Source organism: Lithobates pipiens, unplaced genomic scaffold (genome assembly GCF_037356315.1).
Source record: "Lithobates pipiens isolate NorthernLeopardFrog02 unplaced genomic scaffold, aLitPip1_a1.2 Scaffold_16, whole genome shotgun sequence".
Taxonomy (NCBI): Eukaryota; Metazoa; Chordata; class Amphibia; order Anura; family Ranidae; genus Lithobates; species Lithobates pipiens.
Window position 1 is genome coordinate 15,808,259 of NW_027507748.1, and position 17,839 is coordinate 15,826,097.

Sequence of the window (17,839 nt, forward strand, 5' to 3'; positions counted from 1 at the left end):
GCTTCTCTGATCGCTTAGTAGCCACGCTCCTAAACTGCAGGAAAAAGGAAACCAGGACCATTTACTTAAAAGTATGGAAGCGGTTCAATAGCTGGTGCTCAGAGAGCTCCTTCAATGTGCACAGCTCTGTTGCCGTTCTAGAGTTCCTACAGGCTGGGGCAGATAAAGGTTTAGCCCTTGGAACTCTGAAGGGTCAGGTATCCGCTTTAAGCGTGTTTCTAGAAAGGCAGCTAGCTTCAGACCCTTGGATAATGAGATTCTTCAAAGCCCTAAGTAGGCAGAGACCTGTTTCAAAGTCCCCCTTCCCAGTCTGGGATCTTTCTTTAGTTTTACAATTTCTCACAGGAGAACCTTTTGAGCCATTGGAATGTTGCTCATTAAAACTGATCACTCTCAAAACGGTGTTTTTGGTGGCGATCACTACAGCAAGGAGAGTGAGTGAACTCGAAGCCCTTTCTGTTAGGGCACCTTTTTTTCAGGTTTTTCCGGACCGTTTGGTTTTTAAAACGGATCCGGCATTTTTGCCTAAGGTAGCCTCTAGTTTTCATAGAGCCCAGGAGATTGTGCTACCTACTTTTTGTTCAAATCCAGTAAGAGAACAGGAACACATCTTTCATAGATTGGATGTTAGAAGATGTGTCCTTCATTATTTAGATTGTACAAGTCAGTTCAGGAAGTCTGACTCACTTTTTGTGTTGTTTTCAGGGGCTAGGAAGGGTTCCAGAGCCTCTAGACGTACGATAGCCAGATGGTTAAGGTTAGCCATTGGGCAGGCTTATGTGGCAGGGGGGTTAGAACCCCCAGTTGGGATTAGAGCACACTCAACCAGGGCAGTGGCGACTTCTCAAGCAGAGTGGGCTGGTGCATCTCCTGAACAGATCTGTAGAGCTGCAACATGGTCCAGTTTTGCTACGTTTGTGAAGCACTATAGACTGGATCTCCTGTCAGCCAAAGACCAGGCCTTTGGTCGTAAAGTGCTGCAAGCAGTGGTCCCACCCTAAGGTAATGTGCTCGCTTATCCTCTCTAAGGTGGCTGTCCTGAAAGACGAACTTGGGAAAAACGGAGTTACGTACCGGTAACATCCTTTTCCGGGAGTCTTTCAGGACACCCCCCGGTTCCCACCCAGGTTTTTGGAGATCGTCGGGAACTCGTCACACGAGACCGTCAGGTAAGATGGAAAGTTTGTTTGTTTGACGTGTTCTTGTGTCTCCCCAGTTGGCCGGAGGTACTCTGGAAGAACTGAGGAGCAGAGGGAGGACGAGGCTTAAATCTTGAAATTGAAGGCGGTGTTTCCTGAGAAGGGAGGAGCCAGGGTCTCTCTAAGGTGGCTGTCCTGAAAGACTCCCGGAAAAGGATGTTACCGGTACGTAACTCCGTTTTTTGAACATAGGTTGATGGATCTCTGGCGGACCCTAAACCCTAAAGATCGTAACTATGCATACTTTTCTTTAGCACATAAAACATATAGTAGAATAGACTTTTTTTTAACTGGTCCTAAGTTACTGGAATGGAACCCTTCTATAGAAATCGGATCATTCATTTGGTCCGACCATTCACCAGTATTCTTAACAATAGCACCCCCCCAGACTCAGGGTACCAATTGGTCGTGGCGTTTGAATGACACACTTATGCAAGATCAAATCTGTCATAAAGCAATTGCGGAGGCAATTGATAATTTTATCCCCGACCATGAACAGGATGAAACTGCTTTACCCTTGAAATGGGAGGCCTTAAAGGCAGTAATACGAGGGGTGTTTATTCAACATGGTTCTTGTCTTAAAAAAGAAAAATCAAAAATTATCGAAAATACGCTATTAAAACTTCATTCTTTGGAAACTCGACATAAAGCCCACTGTGCTCCAGATATATCAGCCAATATTTTCTCTACAAGGATATCTTTATTACAGTTATTCAAATCATCTCAGAGCTCATACCGACAAAGACGTGCAGTGGGGAGATATAGATTTGAGAATAAGTGTGGGAAAATGTTGGCTGATATGTTACACCCACGTCAATCACAGACTTTTATACCAAGTATAAAAAAATCATCAGGAGAATTGACATCTGATCCACGTGAGCTTCAACAAACTTTTAGGGAATATTTCTCAGCCCTCTATGATTTGACTCCATCATCATTATTGGAGGATAAGGGAGTTGGAGACAATATTATTGGGGAATATGTACGGGAAAACGCTATTCCGACAATAGATAGTGTTACTGGGGAATCTTTGGATTCTCCATTTTGCTTGAAGAACTACTAGAAGTAATTGCCAATACTTCAACAAATAAGAGTCCAGGTCCAGACGGGTTTACATCAAAATTTTATAAGACGTTCAAAGAACATATAGCCCTGTTTATGCTTCAAGTGTTTAATTCTATCTCTTCTACGAACCAATTTCCATCACAGACTTTGGAATCTCATATCACTTTAATTCCCAAACCTGAAAAGAATTTAACACTTTGCTCCAGTTATCGACCCATATCGTTGATTGGGATAGATTTAAAGATATATGCTAAACTGATTGCACTTCGTCTTCAACCACTTCTTCCAAGCTTAATACATACAGATCAGGTAGGATTCATTCAAAGTAGAGAAGCACGTGATAACACGATTAAAACTTTTTTGTTGATGAATTATGCACAAAGGGCTAAAATTCCAGTATGCCTTCTTTCAGTTGATGCAGAAAAGGCATTTGATCGGGTGGGATGGCCCTTCCTTTAACATTTTTTAATGCAAATAGGACTGGGGTCAAATATATTCCATAAGATCATGGCACTATATACTAAACCGGTAGCTAGAATAAAAATTAATGGTTCATTGACAACAAGTTTTAATATACAAAATGGTACCCGTCAGGGATGCCCGTTATCCCCTTTACTCTATGTTATAGTAATGGAATATTTAGCGACGGCTATTAGATGGAACTCTTCCATTTCTGGTATACAGATAAAACAGAGGGAAATAAAAATGGCTTTGTTTGCTGATGATCTACTACTTTATATCACTAATTCACACATTGCAATTCCCTCTGTGTTATCTGAATTGCAGCGGTTTGGGAAACTAAGTAATTTTAAAGTAAATGTATCAAAATCAGAAATCCTCAATGTGTCGCTCGTACCCGAACAGGTTGCAAGGTTGAGAGCCAATTTTATGTTTAGGATTTGTTCTGCAGCTGTAAAATACTTAGGTGTTAAAATCACCCCGGATTCAAATCATTTATACTCAATGAACTATGTTCCTCTTCTGCAACGTACCCTACAAGATCTAAAAAAATATGATGCTAAGCAATATTCATGGTTTGGGAGGATTAATATATTAAAAATGGATATAATACCACGGTTTTTGTATTTTTTTCAAACTATCCCAATTGGTGTCCCTAGATCATTTTTTTTACAATTGGCTTTTACAAAATTTATTTGGGGACATAAAAAACCAAGACTACAAAAGAAATTATTATCATTACCAAAAACGAAAGGAGGTGCGGGTGCACCTGACTTGTATTATTACTACGTCTCGGCTGTTTTGACTAGACTGGTGGACTGGTTCTATTGTTCGGAAACCAAACAATGGGTAAAAATAGAACAAGGGTTGAATCAATTGGACTTAAAGGTGTTGCCATGGTTAGACTTGTCTGGTAGTAATTTACAGCGAGAGATGTTAGAATCTATGCCTTCTCTCACATCTCATGTGTTGAATATATGGGGCAAAACAGCTATAAAATTGGAACTTTCTTCCTATGAAGGACCTATGACACCTTTATTTGGCAATCCTTTATTTCCACCGGCACTAAATAGGACAAGTTTTCTTATATGGAATAGGGAATCCCATTATAGACTGAGTAATATTTTATGCCAGGGGACAATTCCGTCTTTTATTAAATTTATTCCCTACACAGCGACCATCACTTATGCAAATGTTGGAGTTTTGGCAGTTGCGGTCATTTTGGTGCACAATTCATTCAAGTAAGTCTCTAGGTAGAGATTTAACACAACTTGAAACTATCCTGACACAAGATCAAAAACCAAATCATGTTATATCAGTACTGTATAAGATGTTTATTATTAAAAATCACCCGGAGCCCCCAGAATATATAAATAAATGGGTTAATGAGATCAACGCTCAAATTGAGGTTGGGGAATGGGAGAAGGCATTTAATTTCTCTCACTGTTTATCATCGTCGATCAAAGCACAAGAGACGTATTACAAACTGCTCTCAAGATGGTACTGGAGTCCAGTGACACTCCACCGCATATACCCATAAAAATCAGATATATGTTGGCGGTGCCATAGAAACAAGGGCACATTGCTCTACATCTGGTGGGAATGCCCCCTAATTTTTAGATTTTGGGAAAAGCTTATGCAATTATATACAACAGTCACTGGGGAGGTAATCCCAAATACACCACAAATCACCCTTCTCTCTATGTTACCAAGAACATATAAAAATGTTAAAAATAATCTTTTAGGATACTGGTTGACGGCGGCAAGAACTGTGATACCGCGGCACTGGCGATCAACCCAGTCTCCTACGATAAATGAATGGGCTCTAGAAATGGATAATATAGAGAGAATGGAGATACTCTTAGCACAAGAATTAGATACATATGAAAGGTGCCTCCTGGTTTGGACTCCCTGGAGACAGCATAGGAAATTGGTAAAAAATTAAGGAACTAGGAGGGAAGAAAGGGGAGGGAGGGATCTGTGGAGGAGAGGGGAGGGGGGGAGGTTAGATGTACATTTTCCCCGTTTCCTCCTCTCTGTTGTTTTTTTCTTCCTTTTTTTTTTTTTTTTGGGAGGGAGGGAAGAGGAAATAAAATAATGTGATTATTATGTATGTAAATAATATATAGGTTTGAAAATTGTTTAATTATGTGTAATGCTTTATAATAATTGAAAATAAAAATAGAATTGGAAAGAATAAAAAGATCACGATTCTCTCGACATAAAATCTTTCATTTTATACAAAAAAATGGGCTAACTTTACTGGTAAGGTGTTTTTTTTTATTTATTTTTTATTAAAGTAAGATCCCGAGGGAAGATACCTACTACTCTCTGGCCACTTGCTAGACTGCGAAGTTACCATAGTCTCTTACTATGCCCCGAATAATAATCCATTGTCCTTCCTTTCTCACTTGTTCTCACTAGTGGATACACATAAAACTGATACCCTAACGCTCTGTGGAGACTCTATTTAAGTGATATATCCATTCCTAGACAAATCCCCGACTCCAATAAATGCTCAGCGCCTTTCATACCAAAACCTTCTTAATCAGCATTCCTTACTAGATACTTGGCGTGAACATAACCCTATAAGGAAACAATATACGCACTATTCTCATCCTCACAAACAATTCTCTCGAATTGACCATCTCCTTATAAACACTAGTACCTCTCCCCTTATCCTTAACTCTCAAATTGTACCATGCTCTTGGTCAGATCATGATGCTGTAATGACATCCTTTTCATCATTAATTCCAAGACCTAATTACCGTACCTGGAGTATAAATGACAGTCTACTAACCAACCCTAAATACAGACAAGATATAGAAAATGCTATACAAGACTACCTTGCTAACAACAATCCCTTAGATACAAACCCCTTGACACTTTGGGAAGCCCTTAAACCATCTATCAGAGGGGTCTGCATTAGCCAAGCAACATATCATCGGAAAAACAAAAACAACTACATGCAGAACTTGATGATGCTTTTTATAAAGCCTCTGAGAATTTTCAAAACTCACCCTCACAGCAAAATAAACAATGATATGAAAAAGCCAAATTAGAACTCGACCTATTCTTAACAGACTCCGCTGAAAAGATTCTCCGAAAATCAGCACATACTTCTTATATGAAAGCCAATAAGCCGACTACTTTCTTAGCCTTAGCCCTACACAAGGCAAACTATACCCCTAAACCGATCCACCTCCAATTATCCAAAGATTATTATTCTAGTAACCCTCTCAAAATTATCCATAAGTTTAGTAAAGGACTCACTGACCTATACCGAGATACTCATAAATTTGACCAAGCAAAATTTGATACCCTTCTCTCCTCTATACAACTCCCCTCCCTTTCGACTGCTCAAAAAGAACTTCTTGATAAACCAATCTCAGATTTTGAAGTCCAAACAGCAATAAAAACTCTGAAAATCCACAAACGTCCAGGCCCTGATGGTTTCTCAGCTATATTTTATAAAAATTTTACTACTATACCATCTCCCCTTATGGTAGAGGCCTTTAAATCCCTTCTCATAAACCATTCCTTTCGTGATGAATCCTTATTAGCATCCATAGCCATGATTCCAAAACCGAACACTGATGGCACTTCTTGGTCCAATTATAGACCAATTTCAATACTTAATTTAGATATTAAAATTCTAGCCAAGATCCTCTCTAACCGACTAAATCCAATAATAGGCTCCCTCATTCTCAAAGATCAGACAGGGTTTATTCCCTCTAGACAAGCAGGTGATAACATTCGTCATGCTACCCTCCTAGCCCACATAGCAAGATCCCGTCGTATACCTACCTGCTTCCTCTCAATAGACATAAGAAAGGCATTTGATTCTATTTCTTGGTCCTATCTCAACTCCATCCTAATCTGATGGGGATTCGGAACGCAATTTAGAGGTTGGATCTCTTCTCTGTATCAAAAGCCAAAAGCATATGTTTCATATTCTGGATACCATTCTGAATCCTTTGCCATTGAGAGAGGAACCAGACAAGGATGCCCCCTTTCCCCTCTTATATTTGCTTTGGCAATCGAACCTCTCGCACAGCTTATACGCTCCAATATAAATATTAAAGGCCTTGAACTAGGAGGTTATCAACACAAACTATGTATGTTTGCTGACGACGTTCTTGTTTTCCTAACTTCACCACTTACCTCAGCCCCAAATCTTATAGATATCCTAACCAAATTTGAATCAATATCAGGACTCAAAATAAATACTCATAAGTCCAAAGCTTTAAACATTTCTATTCCACCTGACTTGCAGGTGCAATTGCAAGACTCCCTCCCATTCACATGGTCATCAACACAAATTGCTTATCTTGGAATTATATTTACAGCTAACCCAACTAATCCTATATTCGGCAAACTACCCCTCCATGCTAACTCACCTCTCAACATTAATGAAAACCTGGTCCTCTCTCCCATTGGCATGGATGGGTAGAATTTCTGTAATTAAGATGATAATACTTCCTAAGATCCTATATCTCTTCAGAGTGCTTCCAATACGGGTTCCAGCATATTTCTTACGCATATTACAGAGGAAAGTTTCCCAATTCATATGGGGAAAACTTAAGCCCTGCCTCCCACAATCTACCCTTCACACTCCTCGTATTGGTGGTGGATTGAGCGTTCCTAATTTCTCTAAATATTCTTATGCTGCCCAATTAGCCATGTTACCTAAATACCACGCTACAAAAGAAATTCCCCTTTGGGTTATAATTGAATTAGTAGAATGTGATCCTTTATCAACTGCAAACCTTCTTTGGCTCCCACCAGCACAACGCTGAGCAATTACTAACCCTATTACTAAGCATAGCCTTTCAATTTGGGACAGACTAAGAGCCCGTTTTGGTCTCCAATCCGAACATAACCCCCTTCTTTCCTTCCTTAATAACTCATCTTTCTATCCTGCCTGGACTTCTACATCATCTTTCCTTACATGGTCAAATGCAGAATTAACCCGTTCTCATCACTTTTATGAATCCTCTTCTATTACCCCTTTTGCTGCATTACAAAAAACACATGCTATACCTCAAAAAGAAGTATTTAGATACTTACAAATAAAACAATTTCTAATCCAAAACACTCCTTCAAATCCATCTACCCCAAGCTTCACTTTCTTTGAACAAGCTTGCAAATCTGATCCTCACAAACGAGGGCTCATTTCAAATCTGTACAACCAACTATTATCGCATACAACCTCTTCCCCTCCAACCTATACATCTAAATGGGAAAATGATTTAAATCTTCAACCAGACAAACTAAACTGGACTCGCATATGGCAGGCTACTAGATCGGCCTCCCCGAATATAGTAGCTTCAGAAACTAACTATAAGGTGCTTTCTAGATGGTACTTAGTACCTGCTAGGATTTCAACATTCCTCCCCCAATACCCAGCTAACTGCTTTCGAGGATGTGCTGACTTAGGCACACACATACACATTTGGTGGGATTGTCCCATAGTCAGAGCTTTTTGGTCAGAAATATTCAAAATTCTTTCTATCATTTTCAAAACCACAGTAGAACCAGACCCCATGGTAGCACTCCTGAATAATAAACCTCAAACTTTAACTCACCACCAATTTAAACTTCTATTATCGATAACCACGGCTGCCAAACAAAATATTGCAAAAGCTTGGAAAACACCCACTTTATGCATGATATCATTCAAACATAGAGTGACGCAAGCCATGATTCACGCTAAAATAGAGGCAACCGTACTAGATAAAGTTCCCAGGTTCGAATCATTATGGCTTCCTTGGATTGAACACTACTTACCACATGGTCTAGACTAATCTCTTATATTCTCATGAAACAACTAATCAAACATATATCTTACCCCCCTATGTTACATGTAGAATTTATTAACATACCATTTTCTTTCTGAGTGGTCTCCTCCCTCCACAACCCTTATATATGCTTTCCCCACACCCTCTCCATTTACTATATATAGATGTACAAGCTAAATTAATGAGTTATATATTTCCTAATGTTATTACTATAGAGGAGATTTTAGGGATGGTTTAATTAAGTATCTTTTATTCAGGGAATAACCAAGCCACATGGTTGGATCTTGGCCCTGAATTATCTACTTACCTCTCTATACCTTCCTGGTAACAACCTTTCTTTTACCTTATATTATACCAAATCTCCTCCAACTCTAAACTTTGAAACTACAATTTTTACTATGTATCTAATCCAGTTATTAAACTTTATTCATGTTTATCTTTAGCTAAAATGTGTTAAGCTAATATATCCCAAATTTCATGACTGTTATTATAGTATTCACCTCCTGTTAATATACTGAGAAGCCTCATTTCACACTTTTATACATTCTACTTTACTATAGATATCTCGCATAACTCTTTTTCTTGCATTATATTCAATAAAATATTTGAAAAAGAAAAGGAATGTACAGGCTCATAAACTGGTTTACAATGGATGGACTAGTGAAGGTATAACCACCTAGTTTAAGATCCTGCGAAATTATGAGTTTAATATTTAACCTGTTGCTGACCACAGAACGTATTGTATATGTATGGCATCCTGGAGGATGTGTCCTTAACAACCACACACTGCAGGTATCCATTAGTTAGCAAGGACTGGTCTATTGTAGACATTCTTATTATTAAGACTACTTCTTCATAACTCCCACATTTTTGAGATGACAAAGAAGGGCACTTTTCAGCACAAAGTATGTAGATAAAGGACACAGACCAGAAAGATGTAGGCTCCATTCACACCTGTACACGTGACGTTGGAGTGCAACTTGGATGTGACTTGTTGTCCGTTTACAAAGTTGGACCCACTATTGCATGTAAAACATTCAGGTACGATTTTCATTCAACTTTTGAGGGTTAACAATGAAGTCTATGGCCCCCACCTTGCATGAAAGTCAGACCAAAGTAGTGCATGAACTACTTTGAAGTCCGTGTGACTTGAAGCCCCCATACACACAGGTGCAACATGACAAGTCGCACCCCATTGTCAGCAATGGAACTGTTCATATCACCACGACTTATGAAAAAGGTTCCTGCACTACTTTTTACTGATTTCATTGCGACTTGCATAGACGTCTGTTAAATAAAGTCGCAATGAAATCAGCAGTGCGACTTTGAAATTGCGCTGATTTATCATCATTTTAAAGCTGCACCATTGTGAATGGGGGGCTAAGTCACACATTTAAGAATGGTTATCATTGGAAAACAAGGAGTACGATTTCTCATGCAAGTTTGATGTTGACACAAGTGTGAATGGGGTGTTAAAGTGGGGTGCCCCCTGAAAAAAAAAATATAAAGTCAGCAGCTACAAATACTGCAGCTGCTGACTTTTAATAATCGGACACTTACCTGTCCCAGGGTCCAGCGATGCAGGGGAAAGAAGCCCCTCCTCATTCCCTGCTCCGCTCGTGGCGCCGTCATTCGTACTGTGGGCACCCGGCTGTAGCTTCACAGCTGGGCACCCACTGCGCATGCCTGAGCGGTGCAGGGCGCCATGATACGCCGTACAGTCACCTGGGACACGTGACAGGTCCCAGGTGACTGTGCGGCGCGAGTGGAAGTGATGCACTACATGCAATAGTGGGTCCAACTTTGTAAAAGGACAACCAGTCACATCCAAGTTGCACTCCAACGTCACGTGTACAGGTGTGAATGGAGCCTACATCTTTCTGGTCTGTGTCCTTTATCTACATACTTTGTGCTGAAAAGTGCCCTTCTTTGTCATCTCAAAAATGTGGGAGTTATGAAGAAGTAGTCTTAATAATAAGAATGTCTACAATAGACCAGTCCTTGCTAACTAATGGATACCTGCAGTGTGTGGTTGTTAAGGACACATCCTCCAGGATGCCATACATATACAATACGTTCTGTGGTCAGCAACAGGTTAAATATTAAACTCATAATTTCGCAGGATCTTAAACTAGGTGGTTATACCTTCACTAGTCCATCCATTGTAAACCAGTTTATGAGCCTGTACATTCCTTTTCTTTTTCAAATATTTTATTGAATATAATGCAAGAAAAAGAGTTATGCGAGATATCTATAGTAAAGTAGAATGTATAAAAGTGTGAAATGAGGCTTCTCAGTATATTAACAGGAGGTGAATACTATAATAACAGTCATGAAATTTGGGATATATTAGTTTAACACATTTTAGCTAAAGATAAACATGAATAAAGTTTAATAACTGGATTAGATACATAGTAAAAAATTGTAGTTTCAAAGTTTAGGGTTGGAGGAGATTTGGTATATTATAGGGTAAAAGAAAGGTTGTGTCACGTACCTGGTGGACGAGCCTGGAGTGCAGGGAGCGGCCCCTCGTAGCCCCTGGCTCAAGAACCCCTGGAGATGGAGACAGAGATTCGAAAGTTCAGGGGGCACAAGTGCCTGGCAGGTGTTGGTAGGTCCGGACGACAACAGCAACACGGTTGGCAGTCGGCAGGAGACAGCAAGAGCAGACAGATGGACTGGCAAGGTGGTGGTTGTCAATGGAGACAGTAGACACTGGCAGGTCAAGACAGGAACAGCAGATTCAAGCAGATCCGGATGGGACAGTAGGCAGCAGAGTAGTCAGGCACAGGCAGGGTTGGCAGCAGGCGGGCAACACAGTACAAGGGCAGAGGCAGAGACGTAGTCAGGCAGGCAGGTAGTCGGTGGCAGGCAGCAATCAAACGTGGTCAAGAACAAGCCGGGTCACAGGAGTCAAATAAGCAAGTAACAGGTAAGCAGGATCTCAGGACACGCTGTAGACTGGACAGCGAGGGGAGAGTGGAAACCGAGTCCTTAAGAAGCCCTTAGGGCACCAAACCGGTCGTACGACGGGTCTGCGTGCCCCCGTAGGAGGTCGTACGCCCGTTCGTGACCCCGCGCTCGTTTACCACGTCGCGCACCCGCGTGCGCCCGATCGTACCGGAACGTAACCGAGAGCGTCCGTTCGCGTTGGCCCGCGCTAAAGGGGAACGACGGGTTCTCAACATGGGACCTCTGTGAGTAGATCTCCTAGGAACGGTTGGAGTGCCAGGATGGTCGTGACATTGCCCCCCCCCAAGGGGCAGCCTCCGGATGCCCAGTTGTGCCATCCTACCCGGGTGGGATCTCTTGAAGGCAGAAATTAGTCTCTTCGCGTGGATATTGGATTCTGGTTCCCAAGAGTTCTCTTCGGGCCCGTACCCCTTCCATTTAACCAGAAATTGGACCTGGTTCCGCCTCTTCCTGCAATCAAGTATGGATTCTACCTCGAATTCGATTTCCCCATCGACCATCACAGGCTCTGGAGGATTAGTAACTCGATCAGAAAAAGAATCTGGAACTGCAGGCTTAAGTAGCGATGCGTGGAAAACAGGGTGAATCCGAAAAGATTCCGGAAGCTTTAGCTCGAATGCCACATTATTCAACTTCCTTACGATTGGGAAGGGGCCCACAAATTTCGGTCCCAATTTCTTGGAAGGGCAGGATAGTTTGAGGTTCAGGGTGGACAGCCAGGCCAGATCCCCGACCTTGAGGTCCAGTTCCCCCCTTCTCTTTTTATCGAATACCTCTTTATTGTATTCTTGAGACTTGGTCAAAGTTTCTTGTAAAAGTTTGTTATTTGACTCAAAGAAGCTGAGGTTCTCCTGCACCGCTGGGACTGGGCACTCGGGGAGGTCGCCAGACAGAAACAGTGGGTGAAAGCCAAAATTCGCGAAAAATGGGGACTGCTTGGTGGCAGAGTGCATTGAATTATTGTAGGCGAATTCGGCCAAGGGAAGAAGCGGAGCCCAGTCGTCTTGGGAGAACGACGAGAAGCAGCGTAGATACTGCTCCAACGTCTGGTTCGTCCTCTCGGTCTGGCCGTTGGTCTGAGGGTGGTATGCAGAAGACAAGCGGAGGTCAATTTTCAGCGCACCGCAGAGTGCTCTCCAGAATCTTGAAGTGAATTGCACCCCCCTGTCGGAGGTGATGTTAGCGGGGACGCCATGGAGCCTTACGATCTCTCTGATGAAGGTCCTGGCAGTCTCTGTGGCTGAAGGGGTGCCCCTCATGGGTAGGAAGTGGGCCATTTTGGTAAGCCTGTCCACCACCACAAAAATCGTAGAGTATTCTTCGGAGGGGGGTAACTCGACGATGAAATCCATGGAGATCATCCTCCATGGTCTGTCAGGAACGGGCAGTGGCTTCAGTAGACCCCAGGCTCTTGATTTACTGTTCTTGTTTCGGATGCAGACGGTACAGGCCTCAACGTACCTCCTGCAGTCATCCTTCATTCGAGGCCACCAGAACGAGCGTCGGAGTAGCTCCAAGGTCTTGTATACCCCGAAATGGCCGGCCAATGGGTGGTCGTGACAAGCGGCCAGAACCGAAGTCCGCGCTTCCTGGGGAATGAAGATCCTGCCTTCGTACCAAAGAAGGTCGTTGCTAGAAGTCAATGGGAAGCCAGGTGGAGGAGTAGTGCCCATGGAGGCCTGCTTCACTTGAGATATTAGATCCCCTTGGAGCAGGAGGAAGCTTCCTGCGGAGAGGATGGTATCAGAAGACGGGGGGTTCTCGGGTTGGCTGAACATGCGCGACAAGGCGTCGGGCTTGACGTTTTTGGATCCTGGACGATAGGTAATATGTAGCGAGAACCTGGAGAAGAAGAGCGCCCATCTGGCCTGACGCGGTTTCAACCTTTTTGCTGATTTGAGGTATTCAAGGTTCTTATGGTCCGTATAAACCAGGATCGGGTGGGTGGCGCCCTCAAGGAGGTAGCGCCATTCCTCGAGTGCTACCTTTATTGCCAACAGCTCACGATCACCGACATCGTAATTCTTCTCTGCGTCGGACAATTTACGGGAGAAAAAGGCGACCGGGTGTAGCAAAGACTTAGGCCCTTGTCTCTGAGAGAGCACCGCCCCCACCGCTATTTCAGAAGCGTCCACTTCCAGGATGTATGGTAGCGCGGAGTCAGGGTGTTTTAGGACTGATGCCGAAACAAACTGGTCCTTCAGAGTCTTGAAAGCCTCCTGCGCTTCGGGGGTCCAACGAAACTTCTGACCCTGTTTGGTCAAACCGGTGATAGGGGAGATGATTGTGGAGAATCCTCTGATAAACTTACGATAAAAATTGGCGAACCCCACGAACCGCTGAACTCCCTTCTTATCGGATGGGGCAGGCCAATCTTGAATGGCAGAGACCTTCTGGGGATCCATCTCCACCCCTCTTATGGAAATAACCAGACCCAGGAACTGGATGCTCTGTCTTTCGAAGATGCATTTTTCAGGCTTGGCGTACAGGCCATGAAGTCGGAGACGAGCCAGGACATTCTTGACGTGCTCACGGTGGTCGGCTAGAGTGGAGGAAAAGATTAGAATGTCATCAAGGTAAATTATTACGAATAAATCAAGGTAGTCTCTAAAAACGTCATTGACGAAGTGTTGGAATGTGGCTGGGGCATTACACAATCCAAACGGCATTACACGGTATTCGAAGTGCCCGAAGCGGGTACGGAAGGCGGTTTTCCACTCGTCACCCTTCCGGATGCGGACAAGATTATAGGCACCCCGAAGGTCCAGCTTGGAGAAGACCTTAGCAGAACCAAGTCTCTGAAAAAGTTCTGGTACCAGTGGCAGAGGGTAGCGATTTTTTATAGTAATTTTATTCAATGCCCGGTAGTCCACACACGGGCGAAGGGAATGATCCTTCTTCTCGACAAAGAAGATTCCTGCGCCTGCCGGGGAGGTGGAGGGTCGGATGAATCCCTTCTCTAGGTTGTCGTCTAAGTAGGACTTCAGGGTACCCAGCTCTGCCTCAGATAGGGGGAAGATTCTTCCAAAGGGAATCTCTGCCCCGGGTAGTAATTCAATCGGGCAATTGTATGGCCTGTGGGGTGGTAGAGTTTCAGCCCCTTTTTTACTAAATACATCCAGGAAATCGTGGTAGTCCTTGGGTACAGCTTGTCGGGTCTCAGGGTCTGTTTCCAAACAGAGGAGGGCAGAAGAGTCTCTATCATCAACAGGGCAACAATGTTGACGGCAATAGTCCGAAGTAAATTCAATCTTTCCAGAGGCCCAATTGATGTTTGGATTGTGCGCTCTCAACCAAGGCATGCCTAGGATGATGGGAAATAGTGGCGACTTAATAACATCTAGGCATAGGAATTCCTGGTGGGTCCCGGCAATGACAGCAGATAAAGGGATGGTCTTCTGGGTCACTGGTCCGGATTCCAGGGTAGAACCATCGGCCAAAAATACTGAAAGTCCCTTCTCTCTGGGCCGAAGGGGGATCTTGTTCTTTAGAGCGAAGGTCGTGTCCACAAAGCCACTACACGCCCCAGAATCAATAACTGCGTGTGTCCGGACAGTCTTTTCTGGAAGCTGTAAAAGAATAGGGACAGCCAGGTGAGTAGTGTTGTTAGGTGGCACAGGCAAAGGAACAGATGGAATGAAAAGGCACTTACGCATCTTTGCTGGGCAAGTGCGAACAAAATGTCCTGAACCTCCACAGTAAAGGCAGAGGTTCCCAACCCGACGTCGTTGCCGCTCTTCGGGTGTCAGAGAGGGACGGAGTAGGCCCAGCTGCATGGGTTCCGGTTGATCTGGTGTAGCTGTGGCGGGGGCAGGTGGAGCCGTATGACTAGAGCTGGGTACACGTGGTAACATCCAGATGGGGCGTGTGGCTGTGGAAGAGCGCTCCTGGCGACGCTCCCTTAGACGTCTGTCAATCTGGACTGAAATGTCTATGAGGCCCTCCAGGGTCTCTGGGGTGCCTATGCGTGCTAATTCATCTTTTAACGGTTCAGATAGGCCCAAACGGAACTGGTACCGGAGGGCTGCATCATTCCATTCTGTGTCGGAACTCCAGCGTCGGAATTCCGACACGTAATCTTCCACTGGCCTGCGACCCTGTTGTAGAGCGTGTAGGGCGGCCTCCGCAGTCGCAGCAAGTTGAGGATCTTCGTAAAGTCTTGACATTGCCAGGAAGAAGGTGTCTAGAGTATCTAAAGATGGATCCTTTCGCTCCAAGAGGCGATGAGCCCAGGCCTGTGGTTCATCCATCAATAGGGAGATGACGAACCCCACTTTGGTCGCCTCGAGAGAAAAGGTTCTTGGTTGCAAAGCGAAAAAAAGCTCGCAAGAGTTGCGGAAGGCTCTAAATTTGTTCCGGTTGCCTGAAAAACGTTCCGGAGTAGGGACCCTGGGCTCGGGTGGCATCATTACTACTGATGGTGAGGCGTGGTGCCCAGCAGCAGCCGGTGGGGTCGCGGACAGGGCCTGGACCTGTTCCTCCAGTCGGCCATAACCTTCCTGCAGGCTCTTCACCGCCTGGGTCAGGCCGGCAAGATGGCGGCAGAGCTCGTCCATAGGGGAGGCTCCCTGCGTAGGCTCGGACATGGCTGTCCAGTACTGTCACGTACCTGGTGGACGAGCCTGGAGTGCAGGGAGCGGCCCCTCGTAGCCCCTGGCTCAAGAACCCCTGGAGATGGAGACAGAGATTCGAAAGTTCAGGGGGCACAAGTGCCTGGCAGGTGTTGGTAGGTCCGGACGACAACAGCAACACGGTTGGCAGTCGGCAGGAGACAGCAAGAGCAGACAGATGGACTGGCAAGGTGGTGGTTGTCAATGGAGACAGTAGACACTGGCAGGTCAAGACAGGAACAGCAGATTCAAGCAGATCCGGATGGGACAGTAGGCAGCAGAGTAGTCAGGCACAGGCAGGGTTGGCAGCAGGCGGGCAACACAGTACAAGGGCAGAGGCAGAGACGTAGTCAGGCAGGCAGGTAGTCGGTGGCAGGCAGCAATCAAACGTGGTCAAGAACAAGCCGGGTCACAGGAGTCAAATAAGCAAGTAACAGGTAAGCAGGATCTCAGGACACGCTGTAGACTGGACAGCGAGGGGAGAGTGGAAACCGAGTCCTTAAGAAGCCCTTAGGGCGCCAAACCGGTCGTACGACGGGTCTGCGTGCCCCCGTAGGAGGTCGTACGCCCGTTCGTGACCCCGCGCTCGTTTACCACGTCGCGCACCCGCGTGCGCCCGATCGTACCGGAACGTAACCGAGAGCGTCCGTTCGCGTTGGCCCGCGCTAAAGGGGAACGATGGGTTCTCAACATGGGACCTCTGTGAGTAGATCTCCTAGGAACGGTTGGAGTGCCAGGATGGTCGTGACAGGTTGTTACCAGGAAGGTATAGAGAGGTAAGTAGATAATTCAGGGCCAAGATCCAACCATGTGGCTTGGTTATTCCCTGAATAAAAGATACTTAATTAAACCATCCCTAAAATCTCCTCTGTAGTAATAACATTAGGAAATATATAACTCATTAATTTAGCTTGTACATCTATATATAGTAAATGGAGAGGGTGTGGGGAAAGCATATATAAGGGTTGTGGAGGGAGGAGACCACTCAGAAAGAAAATGGTATGTTAATAAATTCTACATGTAACATAGGGGGGTAAGATATGTTTGATTAGTTGTTTCATGAGAATATAAGAGATTGGTCTAGACCATGTGGTAAGTAGTGTTCAATCCAAGGAAGCCATAATGATTCGAACCTGGGAACTTTATCTAGTACGGTTGCCTCTATTTTAGCGTGAATCATGGCTTGCGTTACTCTATGTTTGAATGATATCATGCATAAAGTGGGTGTTTTCCAGGCTTTTGCAATATTTTGTTTGGCAGCCGTGGTTATCGATAATAGAAGTTTAAATTGGTGGTGAGTTAAAGTTTGAGGTTTATTATTCAGGAGTGCTACCGTGGGGTCTGGTTCTACTGTGGTTTTGAAAATGATAGAAAGAATTTTGAATATTTCTGACCAAAAATCTCTGACTATGGGACAATCCCACCAAATGTGTATGTGTGTGCCTAAGTCAGCACATCCTCGAAAGCAGTTAGCTGGGTATTGGGGGAGGAATGTTGAAATCCTAGCAGGTACTAAGTACCATCTAGAAAGCACCTTATAGTTAGTTTCTGAAGCTACTATATTCGGGGAGGCCGATCTAGTAGCCTGCCATATGCGAGTCCAGTTTAGTTTGTCTGGTTGAAGATTTAAATTATTTTCCCATTTAGATGTATAGGTTGGAGCAGGGCTTGACAAACCCCGGGCACCAGGTCGCATTTGCGACTAGAATTAGTGACCTGGGGCAGCACAGCT